Source organism: Aedes albopictus, chromosome 2 (genome assembly GCF_035046485.1).
Source record: "Aedes albopictus strain Foshan chromosome 2, AalbF5, whole genome shotgun sequence".
In the NCBI taxonomy this organism is placed as follows: Eukaryota; Metazoa; Arthropoda; class Insecta; order Diptera; family Culicidae; genus Aedes; species Aedes albopictus.
In genome coordinates, this window is record NC_085137.1 from 244,088,057 (window position 1) to 244,115,616 (window position 27,560).

Below are 27,560 nucleotides of genomic sequence, written 5' to 3' on the forward strand. Positions count from 1 at the left end.
GCATCCCGCAACGGCTTCATGCCGCGAACCGAAATGTGCAGGGATAAGGACGGAGACCTCTTAACTGACGGACGTGAGGTGATCGAAAGGTGGGAGCAGCACTTCGATCAGTACCTGAATGGCGTGGAGAACGTAGGCACGGGGGACCGCGGCAACGGAGGAAACGATGATGCCAGTGCAGCGGAGGACGGACATGAACCAACTCCCACGCAGAGGGAAGTTAAGGATGCCATCCATCAGCTCAAAACCAACAAAGCAGCTGGTGATGATGGTATCGCAGCGGAACTCATCAAGATGGGCCCAGAAAAGTTGGCCACCTGTGTGCATCGGCTGATAGTCAGGATCTGGGAAACTGAACAGCTACCGGAGGAGTGGAATGAAGTGGTAATCTGCCTCATTCACAAGAAAGGCGACCATTTGGAATGTGAGAACTTCAGAGTGATCACTATTTTGAATGCTGCCTACAAAGTGTTAGCCCAGATCATCTTCCGTCGTCTGTCACCTAAAACGAATGAGTTCGTAGGAAGTTATCAAGCCGGCTTAAACGACGGTCGGCCGGCAACAGATCAGAAATGCCGTAAATACCAGGTTCCAACGCATCACCTGTTCATCGACTTAAAAGCGGCATACGACAGTATCGACCACGCAGAGCTCTGGAGAATTATGGACGAAAACGGCTTTCCTGTGAAGACTGATTAAAGCAACGATGGACGGTGTGCAAAACTGCGTAAGGGTTTCGGGTGAACTTTCCGGTTCATTCGAATCTCGCCGGGGACTGCGACAAGGTGACGGACTCTCATGCCTACTCTTCAACATCGCTCTGGAAGGTGTGATGCGACGAGCCGGGCTCATCAACCGGGGAACGATTTTCACATAAAATCCGGACAATTTGTGTGCTTTGCGAACGACATGGACATTATCGCCAGAACATTTGGAATGGTGGCAGAGCTGTACACCCGCCTGAAACGAGAAGCAGCAATGGTCGGACGGGTGGTGAATGCCTCAAAAACAAAGTACGGCGTGTGGCAGCCACGAACCGTGTATTATAGAGAAACATTGTTGATTCAGTTTTATCTTCAATTCGATGTACTACTCAATAAATGAAAAATGAATCCTCCAAACTCCCTTTACTTTTTCTTATTTTCCCCGGAATGTAAGAAATGCACTTTTGAGGAATCCCAAATTTCCCTGAAGTTGCTGAAAATCTAATGAAAATCATAAACATTCTCTAAGAATCCCCAACATTTTTCCCTGAACACACCACTCACACACTACTATCAAAATCTCTGCACATTATACTCATTATTTCATTTTCTCAATAATGTTGTTCTGCACACAAAGGACATTTTCATCTTCAAAATCGCAAGACAAAATCTTATGAAGATGGGAAAGACAGCAAAAGTAATACGGCGTCTCGTATCACCTTATTCTTGAACATTTTCATGATTTTGATAAGACAGATTGATAAATCCATTACTTTGTAAGCCTAAATAAAGAAAATGAATTGTAGGATTAAAAAACAACAGCGTTTCAAATTGAAATTCATCACGATGGAAATCAAAAACAGATTACTATAGCCGTAAACCAGATTGAAAATCAATCACATGGAAATGCAGCCCAAACCGATGCCAATCAATCGTATTTGTCTGCTTTCTGCCATTTTATCCATAGAATCCAAATAAAACTTTGATTTTGCACAATAGCACTGCCCATCGCCGGCAAGTGCACTACAGAATAACAACAAACAGTCGAGAGCAGATAATAACGAAGTAAAAGTCAATAAATTTCGACACCAACTGTTGGCATAACAGGGAAGTGAGCTGGCTTTTTTTTACACCTTTTCCGGTAGTTAAGTCCGAGTCGGGTGAATACAGGAACCCAGTACGACGACAGACAGACGGGTTGCATGAGGCGGATTTCCATGAATCGGATTTGATTTGTGCGCCGGAACGTTAATAATAGTGATTCTTTTTTGGCCACCCTCCAGAAATCCCAATTGGGTCCAGTTCCCGCCATGGCAGTAGTGTAGGATGTGCCTACAACAATGCTTCATGTGGTGCTTTGTTTTTCTTTTTTGCTTCTATATTGTTCACTACCTACTAGACTGCCTTCCGGGCGGCTGTTGACGCCACAATTTCCAAACCACACACACCGGCACCTACGCATTGGCTTTGCTGTAAATTCGCACACGGTGGGCCTCTGCTCTCCATTATTTGGACATTTCATTCTTTTCATTGTGGAACGGAATCTACGATATCCTGCCATTCGCGGTTCGCGCCTGCAACTCTTAAATCTTCTGGGCGTTCCAATGCACACCTGATCAGTTGCAACCTGATTCGCCTACCACGTCCATCTCCCCTATATGGGAACACAGCCTTAAATGCACTGATGGGGTAAAATTGCCCAACTCAAGGGCGTAGCCAGCTTTTTGGTCAGTGGGGGTGGGGGTTGTGGTCCAGCACCCTTAGCGAATTTGTACCTACCTTAATAACTAAACGCAATACGCTGAAATTGAATATAATAACATTATGTTCTAAAAGTATTATTTAACCCTTTAGCAGTCACGGTGTTGTATATTATACAATACTTAAAAAAAGCTCGTACATACATTACATTTATTTGTTCAACATCATTAAGACAAGACATAATCAAAAATAGTACACCACAATACTCGGTTTGTGGCTGCCGCTCTCCATCCTCGGTCGCGCCCAATGCTCGACAAGTCACGCTCCACCTGGTCCGCCCATCGTGCTCTCTGCGCTCCACGCCTTCTTGTGCCAACCGGATCAGTTGCAAACACCAGCTTTGCATGGTTGTTGTCCGGCATTCTTGCAACATGCCCTGCCTACCGTATCCGGCTTTGGCCACCTTCTGGATGCTGGGTTCGCCGTAAAGTGCAGCGAGCTCGTGGTTCATCATTCTCCGCCACACACCGTTCTCCTGCACACCGCCGAAGATCGTCCTTAGCACGCGTCGCTCAAAAACTCCGAGTGCTTGCAGGTCCTCTTCGAGCATGGTCCATGTCTCGTGCCCGTAGAGGACCACCGGTCTTATTAGCGTTTTGTACATGGTGCATTTGGTGCGTGGGTGAATCTTTTTCGACTGCAGTTTCTTCTGGAGCCCGTAGCAGACCCGACTTCCGCTGATGATGCGCCTTCAAATTTCACGACTCACGTTGTTGTCAGCCGTCAGTAAGGATCCGAGGTAGACGAATTCCTCCACCACTTCGAAAGTATCCCCGTCTATCGTAACATTACTACCCAGACGGATCCGGTCGTGTTCGGTTCCGCCTACCAGCATGTACTTTGTTTTTGAGGCATTCACCACCAGTCCGACCTTTGCTGCTTCGCGTTTCAGGCGGGTGTACAGTTCTGCCACCGTTCCAAATGTTCTAGCGATAATGTCCATGTCGTCCGCAAAGCACACAAATTGACCGGATTTTGTGAAAATCGTTCCCCGGCTGTTGAGCCTGGCTCGTCGCATCACACCTTCCAGCGCGATGAAGAGTAGACATGAGAGTCCGTCACCTTGTCGCAGTTCCCGGCGAGATACGAATGAACTGGATAGTTCACCCGAAACCTTTACGCAGTTTTGCACACCGTCCATTGTTGCTTTGATCAAGTCAGCTTCCCAGAAAGCCGTTTTCGTCCATGATTCTCCATAGCTCTGCGCGGTCAATTCTATCGTATGCCGCTTTGAAGTCGATGAACAGGTGGTGCGTTGGGACCTGGTATTCACGGCATTTCTGGAGGATTTGCCGTACGGTAAAGATCTGGTCCGTTGTCGACCGGCCATCGATGAAGCCGGCTTGATAACTTCCCACGAACTCATTTGTTTTAGGTGACAGACGACGGAAGATGATCTGGGATAGCACTTTGTAGGCAGCATTCAAAATAGTGATCGCCCTGAAGTTCTCACATTCCAAATGGTCGCCTTTCTTGTGAATGGGGCAGATTACCACTTCCTTCCACTCCTCTGGTAGCTGTTCGGTTTCCCAGATCCTGACTATCAGCCGATGCAGACAGGTGGCCAACTTTTCCGGGCCCATCTTGATGAGTTCAGCTGCGATACCATCCTTACCAGCTGCTTTGTTGGTTTTGAGCTGGTGAATGGCATCCTTAACTTCCCTCAGCGTGGGAGTTGGTTCATTTCCGTCCTCCGCTGCACTGGCGTCGTCGTTCCTTCCGTTGCCGTGGGCTCCCGTGCCTACGTTCTCCACGCCGTTCAGGTGCTGATCGAAGTGCTGCTTCCACCTTTCGATCACCTCACGTCCGTCCGTCAAGAGGCCTCCGTCTTTATCCCTGCATATTTCGGCTCGCGGCATGAAGCCGTTGCGGGATGCGTTGAGCTTCTGATAGAACTTCCGTGTTTCTTGGGAACGGCACAGCAGTTCCATTTCTTCACACTCCGCTTCTTCCAGGCGGCGCTTTGTCTCCCAAAAGAGGCGGGTCTGCTGTTTTCGCTTCTGTTTGTAACGTTCCACGTTCTGTCGAGTCCCTTGCTGCAGCATTACCGCCCTCGTTGCGTTCTTCTCCTCCAAAACCGTTCTGCACTCTTCGTCGAACAATTCGTTCCGTCGATTCCGTTCCACGTACCCGATGGTGCTCTTGGCTGCGTCGTTGATGGCTGCTTTCACTGTACTCCAGCAGTCCTCTACAGGGGCCTCATCGAGCTCGCCCCCGTCTGGCAACGCGGCTTCGAGATTCTGCGCGTATGCTGAGGCGACATCCGGTTGCTTCAGTCGCTCTAGGTTGTACCGTGGCGGTCGCCGGTACCGTACATTGTTGATGACGGAGAGTTTTGGGCGCAGTTTGACCATCACCAGATAGTGGTCGGAGTCGATGTTGGCGCCACGATAGGTCCTGACGTCGATAATGTCGGTGGCCGATCGACGAAAAAAAAGCTCGTCTGCTCTACATAAATCAACATGGTGCTAGTAGCGGTGACCAATTTCTGGAAGATTAAGGATTTTTATTCACTCGTGCATTATTTTGTTCTTTGTTTTTTTTTTGATGATGTCTAAAAAACATTCATAAGATATTATAACTGAACTCTTTTGGAAATTATGAGTTCTTTTGAGGACTATCCTAGAATTTCCTGGTTCCTGTATAAGTCCTTCAAAAATTATGTTCCAATACTATTCGCTGGAGACATTCTTACAGAAATTCTTGAAATAATTTAACGAAATAATCAGGTAATCCTGGAGAAGTTCTTGGGTACATCCCTGAAAAGATGATTGAAGGATTAATGGAATTTCCGAAAGAACTCCCGAATGAATTTTTGAAGAGAACCTGAGAGGAATTTCTGAAGAAATCATTTGAGGAATTCCTGGAGCAACCCCTGGAAGATTTCCTGGATAAATCCCTAAAGAAACACCTGAGTGAATCCCTGGAGCAATTCCTACAGGAATGCCTGGTGGAAGCCCTGTAGAATCCCTGATGGAATTCCCGGAGCAATCCCTGGAAGAATTTCTTAAAGTCTACCTGAAGGAATTCCTGTAAAAATAATAGGAGGAATACCTAGAGAAATATCTAAAGACATCTCATGAGGAAATCCTAGAAGAAATCCTAGGTAAATTTCTGGAGGATTCCTTGGAGAATATGCTATAGAAATTTCTGGAGGAATTCTGAGAGGAATCCTTGGAAAAAATTCAGAAGAAATGTCTTGAGAAAATCTTAGAGAAATTTCAGAAGGAATCCTTTGAGGAATTCTTGGAGGAATCCCTGCAGGAATTGCTGGAGGAATCCCTGAAGCAATTAATGGGAAAATCTTTAGAAAGAATTCTGGAGAATCTTCTGAACAAATTGCTGGAAGAATTCTTGGATGAGACTCAGCACGAATTCCTTGAGAAATTTATTGGATGAATTCTTGAAGCAATCTTTGGAAAATTTCCTGGAGAAATCTCCAAAGGAATTCTGGGAGGAATTGCTGAAGAAATATCTAAAAAAATCTCTAGAGAAATTCCAGGATGAATTCTTGCAAGAACACTTGGAGGAATTTATGGAGGATTCCCTGGAAGAATCTCTGGGAATATCCCTGGAGAAATTCGTGGAGAAATCCTTGGGAGAATCTCTAAAGCGACTTCTGGACGAATCTCTGGAGGAATTCCTGCAGGAATGTCTGGAGGAATTCCTGAAAAATTCCTGAAAGTATTCCTGGAGAATTTCCCGGAAGAATCTCTGAAGAAATTTCTACAGGAATTACTGACATAGTTTCTGGAGGAGGCCCAGGTGCAATTTCTGGAGAAGTTTCAGGAAGAATTCCTGAAAAAAAAAAATATGTAGTCTTTTCTGGTGGAATTCCTGTAAAAGTTCCTGGAGAAATCCCTGCATAAAGTTCTGGAGGAATTCCTGGAGGGATTCCTAGAGGTATCCCTGTGGAAATTACTGGAGCAACTTCTAGAGGAATTCTTGAAAGAATTACTGGATGAACTTCTAGAAGAATCTCCAGAGGAATTCTTTTTCTATTTCTGTTATTTTTCTTTTTCAGGAAAAATCCCTTGAGAAATTCCTGGAGAAATCCTCGAAGGAATTCCTGGAGGATTTCTTTGGGGAATCCTTGAAGAAATTCGTGGAGAAATTCCTGGATCAAAACCTGGAGGAATTCCTAGAGGTATTCCTGTGGGAATTGCTGGAGGAAGCTATGATTAAATTTCTGGAGGAATTTCTGGGGGAAATCTTGACATAATTCCTGAATACATTTCTAGAGAAATCTCTACAGGAATTCTGGGAGATTTCTATCATTTTTCTATTCCTGAAAAACAAACCCCTTGAAAAATCCTGAAGGAATTTCTAGCGGAATTTCTGGAGGAATCCCTGAGGGAATCCTAAATGAAATTTGTGAAGAAACCTCTGGAGGAATCTCTAGAGGAATAACTGGGGGAATCCCTGACAAATTACTGAATGTATTCCTGGAAGAGTGGAAGAATTCCTTAGATGATCCTTAGATGAATTTCTGGAGGCATCCCTAAGAAAATCTCTGGAGAAATTCGAGGAGAAATCCCTGGAGGAATCCTTGAAGCAATTCATGAAGGAATCTCAGGTAAAATTCCTGGAGAAATGCCTGGAGGAATCCCTGAAAAAATCCTGAAAGTTTTCCTGGAGAACTTCCTGCAAGAATTTCTGAAAAAAATCCCCAGAAAATTTTGTGGAAAAATTCCTGACATAATTTCTGAATGATGTCCAGGGGCAATTCTTGGATAAATTTCTAGAGAAATTGATGGAGGAATTCCTGGAGAAATTCTTGGGGTATTTACTGGATAATTCCCTGGAGGAGTTCCTTTGGGAATTGCTGGAGGAATCCTTGAAGGAATTCCTGGAGGAATGCTTGCAACAATTACTGGATAATTTTCTAGGGGAATCTCTAGAGAAACTCTGTGAAAAATTTCTGAAAAATCCCCAGAGAAATTCCAGGAGAAATTTCTAGAGAAATTTCTGGTAAAATTCCAGGAGAATTCCTTGAAGGAATTTCTGAAAGAATCCCTGAGGGAATCCATGGAGAAATTCATAGAGTAATCCCTGGAAGAAGCTCCTTGAAGAATTTTTATCAAAATTCCTAGAGGAATCCCTGCAGTTCCTGGAGGAAAATCTGGAAGAATTCTTGGAGGAATTCATGAACAAATTCTAAAAGGTATTCCTAGAGATAATCCTGGAAGAACTTTTGAAGAGTTTTCTGGAGAAATTCTTGGATGAATTGCTGACCTAATTTATGATGGATTTTTTTTATTTGTTGCTGGTGAAATTCCTGGAGAAATCCCTGAAGAAATTCCTGGAGGAATTCCTAGGCGAGACCCTGGAGAGATTCCTGGATTAAATCCTGGAGGAATGCCTGCATGAATTTCTGGAGGTATCCCAGGAAGAATTCCTGAAGCAATCCCAGGAGAAACTCCTGCAGGAGTCCCTGAAGCATTTCCTGGAGGAATCTCTGCAAGAATCCAAGGAGGAATCACTGGAAGAAAACCTGTTTTTTTTTCTGGATGAATGCCTAGGGGAATTCCTGGTAGAATTTTTAAAGGATTCGGAAGTAATTTGTGGAGAAATCTTTGAAGGACTTCCTGTAGGAGTCTCTGGAAAAAATCCCATGAAGATTTCCTGGATAAATTTCTGTGGGAATCCCTAGTGGAATTCTTGGGGGAATTTTGGAAGCAATTACTGGAGGAATCTCTTGAGGAAGTTCTGAAGGAATACATTGAGGAAACCCTGGAGGAATCTCTGAAACAATTCGTGTAGGAATTCTTTGAGGGTTCCCTGGTAGATATACTATATGAATGCCTGTAGGAATTACTAAAATAATCACCAGAGGAACTCCTGGAGAAATCTCTAGAGGAATTTCTGGCGGAATTTTTAGAGGAATCTCCAGATGAACACCTGGAGGAATTTTCAGAGAATTCCTTTGAAAAATTCCATGAGGAATTAACAGTCCCTGGAGGAAGTACTGAATTAATTCCTGAAGGAGTTCCTTAAATAACACTAGTTTACAGCATTTTTGAACTCGGTAAGCTGATGATCGTTTTTGGTGTAGAATCATGCCCTGAGTTAGAAAACGTGAAGGAAAAAAATTACAGTAGAGCGGAAATTTTTTCGACTTTCCATACAAGGTTGATGATTTGAAATCGATTTTTGTTCTATTTTTAAGCAAAGTCGCTCACTTCACACATCTCATTCTCCGTAATCAATGCTCCGATTGAGCTGAATTTTTTACTGTAACTCACCTACATATAATATGTCAAATAAACGTTGAGAAAGAATTTTTTAATTGTTTTTTTCTTATTGAAAAAAATACATTTCTTCATATATTTTTGGAAAAATTGCTAAAATTTAAGGAGAACGTCCCCAAAACTCGCCAATATCTTGATTTTCATTAATATGACGCAAAACCTGCATTCAGATGATCGAATGGTATTATATTCAGCTTTTAATTTATGGAAAAAGATTTAAAATTGGTTGAACAAAACGCAAGATATTTGAATTTTAGTAAATTCCATATTTTAAAAAGTTGTAAAACTCGATATTGAGCTAAAACTCAAAAACTGTTCTACTTTAAATTTTTTGAAACACGGTTTCGAAATCAGCGCTAAATTATGCTTCAAAAATTTTGGTCGTTGACAGAAGTTCACGATTTTCGTTTTATTTTGTAAACTAGTGTAATACAAGGAGGAATTGCTGAAGGAATCCTAAGAAGAGTTCTTTGGAGGAATTTTCAAAATAAGTTGTTCCAGAAAGAAACACAGAAGGATTTCCCGAGTTATGCCCTGCCGAAATTATTGGAGGAATCCCTGGAGGATATTCTAGGGATTAACGGAGGAATCTCTAGAAACACTCCTGGAGGAGTCTCTAGAAGAATTCCTGGAGGAATATCTGGAGGATTCTTTAAAGGCTTTTCTGAAGGAATTCCTGGAATAATTCCTGGAGCAATCTCATAAGAAATTCGTGGAGGAACCCTTGAAAATTCCTGAAGGAATCGTAGGAATAATTCCAGAGGAAATTGCCGATAGAATCCTTGAAATAATCGTGTAAGAATTCTAAGAAGAGTTCGTGGAGGAACTCTTTGAGAAATCCCTGTAGTAGTCCCTGAAGGAATTCCGAAAACAGTTCCTAAAGGTACTCCTAAGGAAATCCCTAAACAGTCCCTTGAGGGAGAACTGAATTGATACCTGGAGGAATCCCTGAAAGAATTCCAAGAGGAACTCCTGAAAGAATTCTAAAAAGTGTTCCTGGGGGATTCCTTGAAAGATTTTTTTAAATAATCTCTAAAGTTGTTTCTGTAAGAATCACAGAAGAAATGCCCGGGTGAAGTCTGGAGGAATTCCTGAAGGAGAACCTGGAGGAATTTCCAAAGAAATCCCATGAGAAATTCCTCCTCTTAACAAATTCCTGGGAAAGTTTCTGTAGGAAAATATATAAAGGAATCCATGTCTGCAATAATTTTTGGGCAAATTATCGTTGGCATCTTTGTATGGACTCCCAAAAGAATGTATTGTACATACAATTTTTGTAAGGAACTCCTGGATTAATTTTTAGTCAATCTCTGGTAAAATTTTCTGTAAGGGTTTCTGGAAGATATTTCTACTGAAATACTTCGGATTATTCCAGATTAAATTACACTAGTTTACAGCATTTTTGAACTCGGTAAGCTGATGATCATTTTTGGTGTAGAATCATGCCCTGAGTTCGAAAACGCGAAAGAAAAAAATTACAGTAGAGCGGAAATTTTTTCGACTTTCCATACAAGGTTGATGATTTGAAATCGATTTTTGTTCTATTTTTAAGCAAAGTCGCTCACTTCAAACACCTCATTCTCCGTAATCAATGCTCCGATTGAGCTGAAATTTTTACTGTAACTCGCCTACATATGATATGTCGAATAAACGTCGAGAAAGAATTTTTAAGTTGGTTTTTTCTTATAGAAAAAAATACATTTCTTCAAAAAATTTTGGGAATTTTGCTAAAATTTAAGAAGATCGTCCCTAAAACTCGTCAATATCTTGAATTTCACCAATCTGACGCAAAACCTGTATTCAGATGATCGAATGGTATTATATTCAGCTTTTAATTTATGGAAAAATATTTAAAATTGGTTGAACAAAACGCAATATATTTGAATTTTAGTAAATTACATATTTTGAAAAGTTGAAAAACTCGATATTGAGCTAAAACTCAAAAACTGTTCTACTTAAAATTTTTTGAAGGTTGGTTTCGAAATCAGCACTAAATTGTGCTTCAAAAATTTTGGTCGTTGACAGAAGTTCACGACTTTCGTTTTATTTTGTAAACTTGTGTTATTGAAGCAATCTCTAGTGGAATTCTGGAAGGAATATATGGTGTAATCCCTGAAGAAATCTCGAAAGGAACACTTGCAAACAGCTTACACTATCCATGTTAGGAGTCAATCATCATTCAAATGAGAGATGGTCGGGTATCAGATTTACAGACCCGAACGCCGCAAGGCTGAACCGCTGTCATTTATGTACTGCCAAGTTTCGATCATTTCCGGTCGTGTTCCACCAGAGGCCGGGGTCAACAACGGAAGGTCTTGCTGCTTGCTGCTACATACATATCTGAACCATCCGACAGCTTATCTTCGGCGCTTTAAGCCTTCTACAACGACACGCTTGTGGCCTTTCAACTGTGTTTTGGCCACTCTCCAGTCGCCTGGAGTGCCACAGTAACTGCTGTGGCAGCTGGTCTCGGAGTCAAGAACAGACGTTGCCCTACAATCTCGGACCCATACAGCATTCCTCCCAATAACGGGCACTGGGTAGCGGATAAGGCCGAGCTAGTGGCAAACTGTACAACCAGTCGTTTTCCGGCCCAGGAAATAACTTCCACGTTGCACGGAGGATTTGCAATAGCGAAGATCTACAGAGTGTACTACTGCAGTTGTTATGTCCCTCCCAGGTGGCCGATAGACCAGTTCTCGTCTATGCTGGATTCGCTATCAAGCGCACTACTGAGATTGAGCCACGTGGTCATCGGTGGAGACTTCAATACCTGGGCCGCTCGACTAACGTGAGAGGCTGGGCTCGACTCGAAACTATGACTAGACTGAACGTGGATGTCGAGAACGATCCTACAGTAGGAACGGTGCAGAGTCCATCGTTGATGTGACTTTCTGGAGCCCGGGTCTAAACCCTAGCTCGGACTGGAGGGTCAACTATGGATACACGCACAGTGACCATCTGGTAATTCGATACGGGGTCGAACACGGATGAATACAGCCACAGCCGAAGGTCGTCGACCGGCATCGAAGATGACTGACCGCACGCTTCGATAAGCCGGCATTTGTGGAACGATTGCTTATGGACGGTAACATCGAAAATCTACCTAACGATGATCTAGTCGCCACCCTAAGCCGTGCATGTGACACCGCAATGCAAAGACGACCCCTACCCAGAAATATACGCAAACGGGTATTGCCCAGAAACCGCAGAACTCCGCACATCCTGCCTAAGAGGATGCAAGGAGCTTGCACCGATGAAGGTAGAATGGTACGAAGTGATGCCTACAGAGCGGCTAAACTTTAGGGGCAGCAGGGACGATAGTCCTGGGGCTTGACGCACCCCCCCCCCCCACCCGGCTGCGAGTGAGCCGCGTAGTCGCCGACTAAGAATAGGACTACTAACCCCAATTCAAGGTGTCAAGCGACCCGTGTTGAGGAATGAGTGATCGAGGGGGTGAAAAAGATGCTCGATCTTTAACGGAGCCTGTGGGGTACCTGGGCATCCCCCACAGCAAGCTGTCCCTTACCGCGCTAATGCAGGGCTCTGGCGTGGTGGACATTCTTTCCCGTGCGACTCATGGGATGTAAACATTATATCTAATAACAAAAATCAAAACACAGGTGGAAGTAGTGGTGCGATCAACCCCTTCGCAAGAAGATGAGGAGATAGGCGCTGGGAGCTGCGTACGCAGCTCAAGAGTGGGTGCTCCAGTTAACTTCCCGGCAAGGTGGAGGTTATGGACGGAGCGTGGTTGCTGAGGGCCGTCAACCACGAAAACAAAGGACGGTACGCAATAGAGGTGGATGAGCAGCAGCTTAGCAAAATCATTGACTTTGCGTCCACTAAGTCGAATATAAGCAAGGACCTGAAAACGGCCTTGCTTCGACTTAGGGCAGGGGTTCTCAAACTTTTCTAGCCTGCGACCCACTTTGGATTGTAATAGAATTTGGCGACCCACCAGTAAGTTTTTCCACAAAAAATGTCATTTTGGAACATTGGGACAGTTTTTTAAAATACATTTTAACGCTTTCGTTGTGAGATAAACTTATTTGTGTCAAAAGTGTCCAATTAAGGGTTGCGATAAGCCTGCGTTACGTAACATTTACTTTTAGACATTCCAAGCATTTTTAATTTTCTATGTTTACTCCACAGATTTTCAGGAGTTCTCAGGAGTTCTGTCACACATTTTAGGAAAAAAAAAAAACATACAATTTCCACAAAATCTTTGAAGATAGGATGGCAACTTTTGCGGAATTTGAAGGTGCAATGCGTTGTCATTTATATCACGTATTTTAGCGTGTTTTCTTGTGTACATCTTTTGAATACATTGAACAGATTGCGCAGCGAAGGCGACGCTACATTTACGCTGCGAATTTTCAGAATTATAGTACTGCTAGATTGTCATCTTAGTCCTTCTGGAAATTTTAATCTTCAATTTTAATTCTTCGCAAACACTTATTTTACTTATTTTCTTGGAGTAACATAGATTCTGATTTTCAAAAACGTTTATACAGTCGACTCTCCACATGTCGATGTTCTACATCTCGATATCTCTCCCTATATCGATGGTTTGGTCGGTCCCTTCAATCTGCATACATTTTACCTTTCTACATGTCGATATCTCCTTATCTCAATATCTCTCTATCTCGATGCGATCTCGTTCGTTTTTGTTCTAGATTTTCTCTCCATATGTCGATATGCCCGTTTTTACATGTTGCTAGATCTAGTTTCTTAGGTACAAAAAATTCTGAAAAGGTGAAGTGACATCTGTTTGTTGACGGTTTTTCCTAGTAACGGACGATTTTTCAATCTAGTGTGCATTACAAATTTGTTCTTGAGTTCGATCTCTCCCTATCTCGATGGTCCCTTCACTATCGAGATGTAGAGAGTCAACTGTATTACCGAATTTTACCATTTTGTTCAAAGTTAAGCTTCACGGAAAAATATACATATATTTCGGTAGACATTACCAAAAGTTTGATGGTTTGTTTTCGAAATTCAGTATTTTTCTGTCTGATTTTCGATATCCCAATTGTTTAAATTCGAACTATTGAACTTTGCATTGTAAAACTACCTAGGGTCTGTCCATAAACTACGTAGACTCTTATGGGGGGACGGGGGGGTCTGGCCAAAGTCTACGCTCCATACAAATTTTAAAAATTTTGTATGAATAAAAGTCTACGGAGGGGGAGGGGGGGTTCTGAGATGGCCCAAAACGAGTCTACGTAGTTTATGGACAGCGCCCTATTAATGAAAATTGTAAGCGCCAATCCAGACAATTTGATAAATTCTTAAACTTTACTAGAATCCTAAATATTCTAATAAGAAATTTCATCTATCCAGAATCGATTTTAGAATGCAGAATAGCTTCAATGTTTGTTTTGCTTCGGACTATGACTCATAATATAGAAGTTTGGGAATAAGAGTAGGAGGAAAACTCATTTCTAGAGTTTTTTTTAATCTTAAACAGAGTTTTTCATAAGTTTTCTGACATAAGTTAAAAAAGTTGAGGTAGATATTTATTACAATAACGCCTAAACTTTCACGACCCACAAAAAATCAGCCCGCAACCCACCAGTGGGTCGCGACCCATAGTTTGAGAAACGCTGACTTAGGGTGTCGATCGACGAGGCCAAGCAGTAGCACGCGGTACTCGCGTTGCTGACTGCTTTAGCAGCGGAGCCTGCATATGAGAAAGTGCCGAAGTTTACCCAAGCGGAGGCCTTATTCTCCTTCGCAGGAAGTCCGAAACAGGCGGGAGCGACAAACGGGGCAAGCAATCGCAGAAGCGGGCGAGGAGCTATCTGGCGGTGCCCGTAAAGCCAGGCGAATCATTACCCCGAAAGTCGGTAATAATGCCGGAAGGTCGGACCCCAGCCAGGGTTCCCGGAAAGCTGGGAAGGGTGGGCCTGAAAAGGCTGGCCCATCCCGGAACGATGGGAACAAGGGGTTGCGACCGCTGGTGGGCTCTCAGCAGCCACAGAGCAGGGCGATCCAAGGGGAGGACCCCTTGGACGAAGGTAGAACGGAAGAGGAAGAAGAAGGCGGATCCGTAGGTAGTAGCGCAGGACGCCAAGCCAAGGCGTAGGAGGGCAGGTGCCAAGCGCGAGAAAGGCGACGCGATCGTCATCAAGACGCAACAGTCCAAGTACTCGGACGTCTTGAGATGATGCGAAGCGACGCCAAGCTCTAGGGTCTTGGTGCCGACGTACGCAGTATTAGACGTACTCGTACGGGCGAGATGGTCCTGGAGCTGAAGAGCCAGAAGGAACACAAGGGCGCCGCCTACAAGAGGCTGGCAGAAGAGGTCCTTGGTGAGGGTGTGCAGGTGAGGGCTCTTACACATGAGGCGACTCTGAAGGTCAAGGACATTGATGAGATCACCGAAGTGGAAGAGCTCGTCACGGCACTGCGGCAACAGTGCGATGTGCAGGTGGCCGCCGCAGCTGTTAAGCTACGGGGAATGAGCCAGCAGGGACACAGATAGCTTTGGTTCAGCTACCTGTGGTGGACGTCAAAAAGTCCGTTAAAGTACGGAGCATAAAGGTGGGTTGGTGTGTATGTCACCTGACATCCCACGAGCCACCAGAGGTTTGCTTCAGGTGTCTGGAACCAGGACACAAGTCATGGGGCTGCAGAGGCCCTGCCAGGCGCAAACTGTGCAGGCGATGCGGCGCTGAAGGTCATAAGGCCCAAAGCTGCACGAGTCCGCCCATCTGCATGATCTGTACCGGGAAATCCTCGAACAACAGACATCCGATGGGTGGTCCAAAGTGCCCGGCCTTCAAGAAAGCCACAGTGAACAACAAATCACAGTGCAGATAACGCAGCTGAACCTGAACCACTGTGACGCGGCTCAGCAAATGCTTTGTCAGGCGGTTTCTGAGTGGGAGACGGATATCGCCATCATAGCGGACCCATACCGAGTACCCGCCGGCAACCGGCAACTGGGTCGCGGATGGGTCCAGAAAAATGGCGGCGATATGGACGACGGGTAAATACTCCATCCAGGAGTTGGTGTCTACTACCTATGAGGGCTTCGTGGTCGCCAAAGTAAACGGGGTCTTCTTCTGTAGCTGTTATGCGCCTCCGCGGTGGTCGATCGAGCATTTTACGCAGATGCAGGACTGTATGACGACCGTGCTAACAGGGCGATGGCCGATGGTAATAACAGGTGACTTTAATGCCTAGGCAGTGAAATGGGGAAGCCGATGGTGGTTCGCTGCAGTTTTGAATACAACAACAGCAGGCAGCGAGTAGAGGAAGAGGCGGCTAGGCCAAGGAAGCCGTTAGAGGTGGTCCACAACACCACATCACATGAGCCTCCTTTTAAGGTTTCTGTTAAGCAGATTCACCACGCTTAAGGAACACCGTGTCACTGCATGCATAGGTGCCATCGCCGTTGGTGGAGGATAGAAAAATTGATCACACTGCGGAAAAAAGCGCCTGTAAAAATGCCACCACCCACGATTACGGTTGGGGCAATATATTAGCTTGGATTGGTGAGACACTCTGACAGCGTATAGCAGCGCCGACGGTTGGCTAAGGCCCGAGCGACAGACTGAAGCCATTGTGGTTTGGACGCGAAGCCGGGTCCGGAGTGCTGTACCTACCCAATCGCATACCTAGCTCTAATTCTGCTGGTGGTTGTCAGACCAAATCTGGAAAGCAATTTTTTACTCAGGATGCTTTGAGTGGTGTCATCGGTGACAAGCGTTGCGGTTTGGTTTAGGTTTTAGTGGAAGTAGTATGTACAGTAAGGACCCGATTTTATCAGCCCCATTCAGCGACAAACTTTTTGCTCTCGTTATCTTACGGTCGAACTTAAACAAAATAACTAATGTTTATCATCAAACTACAGCTTAAATACAGAACATAAAAGGATAAAAAGTTTGAAAAACTGTTTAGGTTTTTTAGGAGAGCGGAAAATGTGTTCCGAAAAGGGGCTGACAAAATCGGGTCACTTATGTAGTTAAATCATGTTGCTAAGTAACAGTTATGCTTGCAAGAAAAATCAAGCGACCACGAACCAGTAGACTGCAGAATGCAATATTTTCTACTGTAATGCGGAGTTCACTACCGGAGTTGCTTGAATTTTCAAAAGCTTCAATGATGAGCAAAAGTACTATTGAACTGTGTAATCTCGATAAGTAAAAAATCCGACACTGATGGAAATAAGCTTATTATACACATTCTTTCATCTATAAACCGATTCGAATTGTCGGATCCCAAAAGCAACCTTCGTCACAATTGCACATTTTCCACTTTTTTGATCCCTGTCAATTTTCAGATTCAACGAACAAAACCGCGATTTCTCCACCCCATGCCCATGCCACGCCGCCGGCTTCAAAGTAGGTCCGGTCCACCTCCCGTGCCATAACGAGATTATCGCCGCTCAAAGAACCTGGCGAAGGTCATCGCCGTCCGCCCCGTCGTCGTCACGTCATCAATCGATTAAAATCAAATTCCATTTTTATCCAATTTGCCAATCAACCGAGAAACGATTGCTTTTGGCAGTAATCCGTTTGATCTGCTCGGGTTCATAGCGGCCGGTCGACGCCACGTTTTATCAGAAAGGATCGGATATGAAACCGGCGAAAAGCGAACATTGTGGAAAATCAATCTTTTATCTCGATGATGGCAGCAGGCACCAGAGCACCGCGCCTCGCCATAGCAAACAAAACGTTCTTCTGGGGCTTTGGGATTGGAATACGACACACAGCAAATCTTCAATTTGTTTTGTTCAAAAAATATCTGTAATGGCACGCGGCGCGGGTGGAGAGTTTACTACGGCGGGCAATGCACTGACTGTGTGAAAAATGTAGTGGAGATTGATGGTCTTTCCGCGATGGCACATTTTCCTACACTACATTTGTAACGACCGTAGACGAGGACTAGGCATTGGCGTAACTAGAGGGGGGGCCAGGGGGGCCAGGCCCCCCCCCATAATCCGCTAGGCCCCCCCAGAAATTTTTCATGACTTTATATATGGAAATTAGAAAAAATCTGAAAATCACTGTCGTTATGATAAACATTGATCTATAATAGACATTTATTTGGCATAATATGTGTTTAAATTGACAGTTATTGGAGACAATTCTCAACTTGTCAATCTTTACAAGATCATTGTGCAAAATGGTCTATGTAATTAGTTAGTTTTGTTTGGAAATATTATACATATAACCAGTATTATATAAAAAGCAATACTTTCTACATCTTTTTTTTTAAATCGCTGAGAAATTAAATCTAAATGATAATTTCCAGGAATTCCATGATGAGTATCTTTAAGAATCTTTGAATTTTCTAGCAGCATTACCGCAAAATATGATGAGTGCTTCTTTATGGAATTCAAGTATCATGTGGGAAAAAAAAATCTGGTTGAATTTGCAATGGAATTCCAGCAAAAGTTTTCCATTTCCTAGTGAGAATAGATGTTACATAATTAGAAATGATCCATTTATCTGAAGCGTAAACGCGAGTGTATTCATTAAAACCATGCTGGAGGTGATTTCTAGTCGGTTACTATTAATTTCTTTTATTTCGTGGGCCAGGGGTATTTTTGAGTCTATCAAACAACGCATAAATTGAAATGGTGATTGAGGAAGTTTTAGTATATACAAAAGCTGGTGCTGCAATGGGTAATCTTGAAGGTATTCATGATGGGACTTGTGAAAGACTTGGTATTCATGAGATAATTGTGAAAGAATTCCTAGATGACTTCTTGGAGAATTTCTTGGCTTCTGTGTCCCTCTAAAAGTATCTAAAAGAATTTCAATACAAATCGCTGGAGGAATTCCTCTAAACATCCTTCAAATTATTAAAAAAAATCTACAAGTAATCCTAAAAACAACGCTGGGGTGGATCCCTGAGAAACATTGTGAACGGGCTACTGAAATTTTTTTAACTCACCGCTGAATAAATTTTTGAAAAAAAATCCCTAGTGAAATTTTGGAAGAAATCATTACAAGAATTCTCGGAGCAATACCTGAAGGAATCTCTGGAGTAATTTCTGAAAGTATACCTGGAGGAATCCCTGGATGAATTCCTGGAGGAATCCAAAGAGCAATTATGCGAGGAATTTCAGGAAAAAAATCTATATAAATTTTCAATTTCCAGCAATCGTAAAATTCACCTCATTGAACATCTGGCCGATTTTTCATGAAATAAAACTATTTTTATTCGATTCAAAAATCGTTACTATAATGAAAGAAGATGTACTGAAAAACGAAGCAAGGGTGGTTAAATTTGAACTACGCGTCTTATTTTTAGAGCCTTGTAAAGTTGTCCATTTTATAAATTGAACAGTCCTTACTTTGGAAAATCATAACTCAAGAAGAAGCATCATAGGCACTTTTTTTTGTGAAATCATAAGCAAATTTTCTATGCAATTCCAAGATGTATTACTGGAGGAAATTCTAGAAAATGTTTTGGACAAATTCCTGGCGGATTCCCTGGAGAAGTTAATGGAGAAATTTCTGGATGAGGCATCCCTGGAGAAGTTTCTGGAGTAATGCCTGGAGTATTAGAGAAATTTCTGATGAAATTCCAAGATAAATTTCTGAAAGAATTAACCAAGGAATTTCTGGAGAAATTCCAGGAGGAATTTTTGGAGGAATTACTGGAGGAATCTCACGGAAGAATCCTTAGAGGAATCCCTGCAGGAATTTCTGGTATATTCTTGGAGGAATTTCTGGTGGAATTTCTAGAAGAACCCGTGAAATAACTCCTGAACGGATTTCTAGAGGAATCCCTGGTCTCCAGTTAGCCTAGTGGTTAAGCCTATGGATCGCCAATCCGGAGACGGCGGGTTCGATTCCCGTTACGGTCGAGAAAATTTTCTCAACTCTCTGGACCTAGTGTATCATTGTACTTGCCTCACAATATACAATTTCTTGCAATGGCAGGTAAAGAAAGCCCTTCAATTAATAACTGTGGAAGTGCTCAAAGAACACTAAGTTGAAGCGAGGCTGGCCAAGTCCCAGTTGGGACCAGTGTTAGTAAAAACTCAAATTCTCAAATCTCATGGTTGAGTTGTTTCACGCGCGATTCTTGACTCGCCAAACTCACCACCGAAAAAATCATGCATGAGTTGACTCGTGATTACACTCATTGCTGTTTTTCTTGGTGTTCCTATTATTTACATCGATGTTTTTAGGATTATATGATAGAACAAAAGCAAATCTAGTGTACAATAACATTGAACGCCGTTTAAATTGAAATGAATTCATTTTACAAGCGAACGAGATTTCGGCGCTTGACTCGTGAGAACGAGATTTTGCATGAAAATCTCGCGCGTGAGAAAATGATTCAGAATCGCGCGCGAGTTTGCTCACGCAGGAGCGGTTCATGAGTGTGCTTTGAGTGTGATTTTACCAACACTGGTTGGGACGTAGAGCCATAAAGAAGAAGAAGAAAAGAAGAGAATCCCTGGAGTTGAAATTCATGGATTAATTCCTGGAGGAATTGCAAAAATTTCCAGAGGAATCCCCTGGAAAAATTTCTATAGAATTTCCTGAAGAATATCCTGAAAGAATATCGGAAGCAATCTCTGAAGGATTTCCTGCAGAAATTCCTGGAGGAATGCTGCAGGAATTTCCGAAGAAATTTCTGGAGGGATTCCTTGATCAATTTCTGAAGAAATACCTGCGGTAAATCTTGGTAGAATTTCTGGAGGAGCCCCTGGAGACATTGCGGTAGTAGTTTCTGAGGAATTCCTATATGAATTCCTGATGGACTTTCTGAAGGAATTCCTGGGGTATTTCTGAAGAAACCTCTTGAGGAACTCCCGCAAAAACTCCTAGAGAAATTTCTACAGAAATGCTTGGAAAGAACCCTGGAGAAATCCCTGAAACAAATTTCTGGAGAAGCCTTAGGAGAAACTCCTGGAGGAACTTCCGGACAAGTTCCAGGCGGAATCTCAGGAGAAATTTCTGAACAAATCTCTATAGGAATTCTTGGGGAATTTCCATGGAACTATTCATGGAAGAATTCCACGAGGAATCCCTTAATCAATTCTTTGAGGAATCCTTCAATGAATTCCTGAAAGAATCTCTTGAGGAATTCTGGAAGGAATCCATGGAGAAATTTCTGAATAAATTCCTAAAAAAATTCCTAAAGGAATTCTGAGAGGAATTTCTAATGGAGTTCCAGGAGAAATTTCCAGAGGAATTTCTGGAGGAATAACAGGAGCAATCTCAAAAGAAATTTCTGGAAGAATTACTGGAGGAATCCATGAAAAAATTCCTGAAGGAATGTGTAGAGGAAACCGTGGAGAAGAAATTCTTGGATTAATTCTTGGAGGAAACCCTGGAAGGTTTTCTAGAGGAATTCCTGGAAGAATTCCTGGAAAAATTCCTGAAGGAATTGCAGTACGAATTTCCGAAGAAATTCCTGGAGGAATTCCTGGATCCATTCCTGAATAAATTCCCGGAGGTATTCCTGAAGAAATACCTGGGGTAATTTTTGGTGAAATTCGTGGTAGAACTCCTGGAGGAGTCCCTGGAGAAATGCCTGGATGAAATCCTGGAAGAATGGTAGGAGGAATACCTGGAATAATTCTTGAATAAATTCCGGAAAGAATTTCTGGGAAAATAAATCCCTTGAGGATTTCTTGGAGGATTCCTGAAAAAAATATTTGAAGGAATTCCTAGAGAAATCTCAGGAGGAATTCATTCAGTAATCCCAGGAAGAATTATTGGAATATTTCTTGGATAAACTCCGGGAGGAATTCTTGGGATTATTTCATAATAAATCCCTGGAGGATTTTCTAGTTAAATTATTGGATAAATTGCGGTAGTAATTTCTGAAGGAATCCTGGATGAATGCCTGGAGGAATCTCTATAGAAATCTCAGGAGGAATTTCTGGAGGAATGCCTGGAGGAACCCCTGGATAAATTCCTGGAGACATGCCTGTATCAATTCCTGGAGGAATCTCTCGAGAAATTCATCAAGAAATCCCTGGAGAAATTCTTGGACTAATGCCTGGAGTAATCGCTAGATAAATTTCTAGATGAGTTCCTGGTGGAGTTTTTAAGAAGAATTCTGGGAGGGACCTTTAGATGAACTTCCGGAGCAATCTCGAGATGAATTCCTGGAGAAATCCCGGGATGAGTCCACGGAGAAACTCCCAGGAGAAATTTCTGAAGAAACTTCTTGAAAAATTCCCAGAGGAATCCTTAGAGAAATTTCTAGAGAAATTCTTGGAAGAGTACCTGGGAAAATTCTTGGAAAAATCCCTGGAGGAATCCCTGAAGTAATTTCTGGAGAAACCTCAAGAGGAATGCCTGGAAAGTTCTGGACAAATTTCTGCAGCAAGTTCTGGACAAATTACTTGCGGAATACCAGGAAGAATTCTTGGATTAATTTGTAAAGGAATTTTTGAGAAAATTGCATGGAACTATGCCTGGAAGAATTCTTGAATGAATTCCTGGGGGAATCTCGAGAGAAATTCTGGAAGCAATCAATGGAGGAATTTCTCAAGCAATTCCAAAAGAAATTTCTGAAGAACTTCCAAGAGAAATTTCTGAAGAAACTCCAAGAGAAATTTCTGAAGAAATTCCAAGAGAAATTTCTAGAGGAATCCCCAGAGGAATTTTTGGAGGAATTGCGGTAGTAATTTCTGAAGGAATTCCTATGGGAGTTCCTGGAGGACTTTCTGAAGGGATTCTTGGGGTAATTCTTAAGAAACCTCTTGAGGAATTCCTGGAGGCATCCTTAGAGGAATTTCTAGAGAATTACTAGGAAGAATCCCTGGGGGAGTTCTTTAAAAGAAACCTGAAGGAATTCCTGAAACAATTTCTGGTAGAACCTCAGGAGGAATTCCTGGACAAATCTCTATAGGAAATCTTGGGAATATTTAGTGGAACTATTCATGGAAGAACTGCAGGAGGAATCCCTAAATGAATACCTTGAGAATTCCTGGAAGAATCTCTAGAGGAATTCTGAAAGGAATCCACGAAGAAATTTCTGATGGAATTCCTGGAGAAATTTTTAGATAAATTCAGAAAGGAATTTCTGGTGGAGTTCCTGGAGGATTTTCTGGAGGAATTACTGCAGGAATCATCGGTGGAATTTCTGGAGGGATCCATGAAATAAATCCTGGAGGAATGTGCAGAGGAAACCCTAGAGAAGAAATTCCTGGATTAATTCTTGGAGGAACCCCTGGAAGAATTTTCGGAGGAATTCATGGAAGAATTCCTGGATCCATTCTTTAATAAATTCCTGAAGTAATTCCTGGAGAAATTCTTGGTAGAACTCTTGCAGGAGTCTCTGGAGAAATGCCTGAATGAAATCCTAGAGGAATGCCAGGAGGAATACCTGGAATAATTCTTGAAAAAATAATCCGGAAGGAATTTCCGAAGGAATCCTTTGAGGAGTTCCTGGAGGAATCTCAAGATTTATTCCTGATGAAATCCAAAGTTCGATTTCTGAGGTAATTCCAGGAGGAGTTTCTGAAGAATTCCCAGGGGAAATACTGAAGAAACCGCTGAAATTCCTGAGGAAATCCTGAAATCCTGGATTAATTCCAGCAGGAGTTTCTGAAGGAATCCCAACAAAAGTTCTTGCAAAAATGTTTAAAATAATCTCGGAATTCGTTTTTGAAAGAATAAATGAAGAAATTTGCGGTGAATCCCTGGAGGAACTCTTGAAATAATTTCTGAAGAAACCCGATGAGGAATCCCGGAAGCAATCCCATGAGGAACTCTTTATGGAATCTCAGGAAAGCTTTCTTAGCGAATACCTGGAAGAATTTTTGCAGGAATATTCCTGGATAAAAAATTGAAGAAATCAATGTCTGCAGTAATTGTTGAAGGAATACTAGGAACCCTAAAGGTTTTTTGTACAACTTTTTCAAGCAAATCTTGGAGTATTTTTTAAGATTTTGTAAGTAAAATTTTCTAAAAGAATTTCTGGAATTCATTCCTGCAGAAATACTTCGAATCATTCCAGATGTAATTATTGGAGCAATCTCTAGTGGAATTCTGGAAGGCATATATGTAGAAATCTCTAAATTCCTGCAGAAATACCCTAAAGGATCTCTGGAGAATTTCCTGAAGGAAACTTAAAAAAAGCACTGGAACAATTACTGGAGGAACCTCTAAAGATATCCCAGGACAAATCCCCGAAAAAATGTCTAGTGGAATCCCTAGATGAATTCTTGATTGAATTTCTGGAAGAAGCCAAGATGGAATCACTAAAGCAAGCTATGGAATAAAAAATCTTGGAGGAATTGTTCGTACTCATATAGTTTACGAAACTATGAACAAATCTGAAACAGTCATTTTGATTACTCAAAACTACAATACCGATTTGCATATTCACATAACGGGCGCCCATCCCGCTTAAAATTCATCTCAAGTCAGGCCCCCCCTGGGCCCCCTCCAGGAAAAAATCCTAGTTACGCCAATGGGACTAGGTACGTTGTCGGTCGGTGACGTGACGACGGCGAAAACGGACAGAGCCGGGCATGCTGGGCTGGGACATGGGACTGATTTAGAGCTGCGAACCTTTTTTCCGCACTCGTTTTCAAGGCGACGGCAGATTTATGTGTTCTGCATGAATGTTCGCCTATCGTAGTTCGTGCAGTTATTTCAGTTTGAACTACTGCGAAGGATACAAGACCAGGTGTAGTTTGCTAGAGAGGGTGGACGTGAACACATTTTTATCGCTGGAAAGATTCTTTAAACGTGAAATTCTTGCACATAGATGCTATCCGATGTTGAAGGTATCCATCCACTTATTCAGTGAACGTGTGAAACTCTGACTTCATTTAAAGCTACAGTACAGACAGACTGTTTCCAACAAAAATAAAACTGCCTTTTGCTTCGAGAATTTCGAAATATTATTTTAAACCTACTCAAGAGAAGAAATTCGTTTTCGCATAATTGGGTTTCTAATTGAAATTAAAACGTCCCCTACGTCTCTCGGGAGCCACCATGCAGGAATTGCTTCTGAGGTTAGCTGCGTAGCCTGCAGCAACGAACATCGATGACTCGCTTTGGAGAGTCCACCCCTCTCATTTTCCATGCTCCATTGGGCAAATCTGGCTGAGATATCGATTTTTGTGAATCGATTCGAATCGGATCAGCTGAATCGATTCACCGATTAAATCGAATGCTTTGCATCGATGTTTTCACATCGATTCGATATTATAAAATATTACAAAACTATAAAATGTTTCGTTTGTTGCATGTAGTTCAAGTTCATGGCATGTTTTATTTGTCGAAATAAATTCAATATCAAAATATGAGATTGCACATCGAACATTTCGCGACGCTGATTCGAAAATGAAAATAACGTTGAGATAGTGCATTCTGCAAAAAATGAAATTTAATATTTTTGAATCGAACGAAAAATCCTGAGATCCTGAGATTCCCCAGAACTCTGAGAGGTATTCCCATATAGTACTGAGATAAATTCTCGCAGACTGCTGAGAGAAATTCCCCCAAAATCTTTAAAGAGACTTCTCCAGAATTCCGAAAGGAGTTCCTCGTGAATTATGAAAGAGATTTCTTCAGAATGCTGAAAATGATTACCCCAGAATCCTGAGCGATATTAGCTAGAAAAGAAAGCAAGACTCTTCCGGTATCTTGGTAGGAATTCTCTCTGTGTCGCGACGAGACCCCTCGTCACAGATCAACTGTGGCCGGTCAATGCGATGGTCACAACCGTGCTCATCGGAGCGGTCATCAGCGCAAAGAAAGATAGAACAAAAACAAACCCGCACACTACGTAGAATGGCAAAAACGATGATTAGGCAATTTTGAGATTATATGTGAAGTTAGCGAGAATTTAATCCACTGAAGTTAGACTTAAATAAGCTTGAAGTTTGTTTCTAGATTTGGAATTACAGCTCAGTGCACCCATAAATTCATGCAGCATAGTTGATTTGTTGTATTTTGCGATTATAAGTGAATTTCCTTATCCTAAATAGTACGGTGAGTCATACTTCATGCAATCGACACGAACTGATCTTAAAATTAGTTTGTACTTAATAGAATTATTCTTAAATCTAGGACTAAACACAAACATCTCATTTGGGGTACACGTTGAATTGAAAACAGGGATAGTAGACGAACAATAACTGTAAGTAAAGTTGAATTTGCATAAACCTTTTCTAGTGAACTTAAACCTGTTACATCATACAGACAGTAAACCCTGTAACGAATACCGATTGAGGCGTGATACGATCCTCGAAATTGAAGTCACCAAAATTGTAAGTAGGACAGGAACTATAAATAAGAAGCACGAAATTTAACTTCAATATATTTGCAGCTTAAAGCTGACCACCAGTAAATCTGAGGTTTGCTAGTAGATTTGACAGTCCCCACAACACTCTGAATTAAGGATTTTCCTAGAAACCTGAGATAGATTACTCCATATCTATGAGACAGATTGACTCAGAATCCCAAGAGGAATTCTCCCACAAATTTATGATAGCTTGTCTCAGAATCCTAAGAAAAGCTATTCCTTAGGATAATCTCAAAATTTTCCAGAATCAAAAGATGGATTATCCCATAACCCTAAGATGAATTCTGCCATAGTTCTGTGAGGAATTCCAAGAGCGATTCTTCCACATTCTTGAGATAAATTCATCTAGAATACTGAGAGAGAATCTCACAAAAGATTTTCGGAATTCTAAGATGAATTCCCCAAGAAACTTAGAAGATATGACCCAGAATCCTGAAAAGGGTAGCTTAGAACCCGAAGAAGGATTACTCCAGAATCCTGAGAAAGGATGCCTCAAAATACTGGGCGGGATTGCCAAGAATCCTAAGATATACTCTCACAATTCTGGGAGATAGGTTTCCCTGAGAATCCTGAGAAGAATTCCTCCAGAGTCTTTTTAAGAATTCTCCCAGAATTCCTCAGAATCTCAAGAGAATCTGTCCATAATCTTGTCAGAGATTTTCCATGATTACTAAGAGGGACTCCCTTTCAGGATTCTGGAATCAGCTGCTCAAGAATGCAGAAAAAATAATTCTACTGGGATCCTCGTAGAATGCAGAGTAAACATTCTTCCGAACCCTAAGAAGAATCACAAAATCTATGCGAGGGATTCTCCAAAATCCAAATTTCTCATCATCTGATTCATCAATAATTAATAATTCTGGAAGAAAGTGCCCTAGAATCTTGAAAAATATAGCCCCAGAATCCCAAGGATTTCTCCAGAATCATGAAACAAATTTCCCAGAATCTTGAGAAAAATTTCCCCAAAATCCTGACGGGGATTACCCCAGAAAGCCTAATTTTCAGAGAATCTTGGGAGAAGTACCCGAAGAAGGATACCATTGGAATCCTGTGTGGGATTCCCCCAGATTTCAAAGAAATATTCCTCCAGAATTCTGAGAGGAATTTCGCCACAATTCTGAGAATGCTGAGTATGATTCTTCAAGAAGGTTGAGAGGAGTTCCTAAGAATGCTGAGAAAGGTTTCCTCGGAATTCTGAGTGGGATCCTAAGTGAGGGTCTTCCAGAATCCTTAGAGGAATCAACCCAGATCAACCAGAAATTTCTTAGAATTCTCAAAGGGATTTCACCCTTGGTAGGAAATACCCCAAAATCCTGAAATGAATTCCATTAGAAGCCGAGGATTCCCTAGAATTCTAATAGGTATTCCCATATAATACTGCTGAGAAAAATTCCTCCAAAATTGTTTAAGGGAATCTTTCATAGCTTCCATAGCATAGCTGAAAATTATCACACCAGCATCCTGAGAGACCATATCCCAGAAAAGAATGAATGAGTCTTCCAATAGGAATTCTTCCTGAATTCTATTAAGGATTTACCTAGAAGGGAGAGATTACTCCAGTTTTCTAAGATGCTTTCTCTCAGAATGTTTA